Here is a 2338-nt window from a genome sequence, read left to right as displayed (position 1 = left end):
ATGGCAGTGGGGCGCGGCGGGGGACAAGGTCTCCACCCTCGCCCTGCCTTAAGATTTTATCCTCCACCCCCGCCTCCATCCCCGGCGGGGATGGATTTTATCCTCCACCCCCGCCTTCATCCTCGTTTCATGTCCTCCATCTCCGGTTCAAATGGGGATGAGGCGGGGCGGGGCGGGGATATTGTGGGGCAAAGTGGTCGGGGCGGGGTTGGGGCGGGGATGAGGCGGGGACGGGACGGGGCGGGTGGGGAAAAGTGCACGTCCATCCCCGCCTCCACCCCCAGACGGGGATGGATTTTAACCTTCGTCCCCGCCTCCATCCCAGTTTCATACCCTTCATCCCCGGTCCAAATGGGGTGGGGCCCCGCTTTCCCCAGGTCCACTGCCATCCCTAATAAGAGCCCAAACGGCTGCCTTCAACCTGTTGTTTATGCCCAACAATGAGCTGTCGGTGCTCACTAACATCCTCACGCCTTTGGACACGTTGAAACTAGTTAAGGCTAGGCATCGCCTTACCGTAAGGCTGCAAATGACCTTTGACAGCTTATGTCAATCATCAAAATGTTAACAAAATAAAAGTTTATTAATAGATACTAAAACCAAACATAACCAAGCCAAATTCATTTTTCAAAGTCTAAAATCCAAAGTTTAAAGTTTAATTGGCAAACCCCTTGAGGACCTTGCCCTCAAAAGCAACTCTAGACACTTTAAGCTCAATGATTTTTTCAAAGATAATTAATGTGAGATTAAACATTTTTAGTAGGCTTTTTCCTTCTAATTGCGTTTTGCAAAAAACCTTGGTTAAAAAAGGTTATACTTTTTTTTTACCAAAATAATAACAAAAGGTCTAAAAGAGATGCACTGATTTTCAGTATGGACAATTTACTTGCCTTTTGCCATGCCAGTCAAGCACTAAGAGAATTTGTCACCTAAGAGAATTTGTCACTAAGACATTCTCCACGTCAATTTGTCTTGAGCTGATCTCCAGGATAAATTTGTCACGGTGACTTATTGTCTAGGACAAATTTGATTCCCCAAATTTGATTATTCACAATAAACTAAAATATTCGTTTTTCAAGAACATAAAATCGATCTCTTGTTTTTACTCTAAGATCTCGAGTAAGAACAGAACAATTTGGCAAATTGGTCTAATTTATCTACAAGAAAACACGCTACCGATGTACATTCAAAGGATAGTTTCTAGCTTTTGAAATTAGATTTACAAGTGAAGCACACCATATAGCAAGGCTGTACTCACCAACGAGGTGGTATCCCATGTAGTAATAAGTGGGGCCCTGTGTCAAGCAGAAGGCCCAGGATCGAATCCCTCTGTCACATGGGGCAGCTGTTGTTCTGATAGGGATCCGCCAAACCTCATCTTGCTTATAAAAAAAGAAGAAGCTGTACGCAAGGGTAGGGCTGGGAAAAGAAACCAGCTGCTTGTATCTTGGCTTGTAAATAGGCTTGACAAGCCAAACATGAGCCGTGATTGTTTGGCTCATAAATATATTTTGCATGTATTTTTATCATAGATTTTAATTTATTTGGAGAGCAGCAAAAATAAATTTTTTGATAGAGATTTCGCATACCAATGATATATATTTTGGATCTTGGTTGGAACCAAAACAGCATTATAGCTGGTTTGAATCAATCGGGCAAGCCGAACCCTTTTTTCACATGAAAATTGATAGGTGTAACTCTATTTTAATGGACCCCGTAACATAAAGCCCAAATAGATTCAAAGCTTTATTACGAGACCTGAGTTGGATACAGGACTAGAACTAGAGTCAATCATCAAAAGAGGAATTCCAAACTGGTTCTGACTCATATTTTGTATTGAATAGCACATATATATGAATTTGGATTATCTTTAACAAATATATTTAGGCTTATTGAGAACAATGTTAGAACAGAAAATACGTCAAAGTCAGATTTGGATCAAAATTGGGTCTAATGACACCCATTTTACTACTTGAACTTAATAGGTTTATCATGAGATCTGAGCCAGGTTCAGATCTAAAACTAAAACCCAAATTCAAATACGATTTAACCTCATAATTTTGTAATGGTCCGTACAAGCATGGGTCAGATCCATATAAATATATTGATGAATGAGGAAGAAAGACTACAAGGATATGTGTGGCATTTCAAAATATGCAACTTAGGTTAAGTAGGTAAAGTTAGTGGTAGGTTAGATCAGTGCCTTATTTGGCTATTGTCAGGAAAACATAGGTATATTTCTGGAATTTGAGAAACGATGGTACCTGACATTAGAATTTGGGCAAAAGGTACATATATATCAGAAAATTACCCTGAAGAACTTTAGTTTCTTTCTCTC

This window comes from Nuphar pumila, chromosome 7, assembly GCF_984573655.1.
Source record: "Nuphar pumila chromosome 7, dmNupPumi1.hap1.1, whole genome shotgun sequence".
Taxonomy (NCBI): Eukaryota; Viridiplantae; Streptophyta; class Magnoliopsida; order Nymphaeales; family Nymphaeaceae; genus Nuphar; species Nuphar pumila.
The sequence above is the reverse complement of the archived record's forward strand: the minus strand, read 5'-3'. Positions refer to the sequence as shown.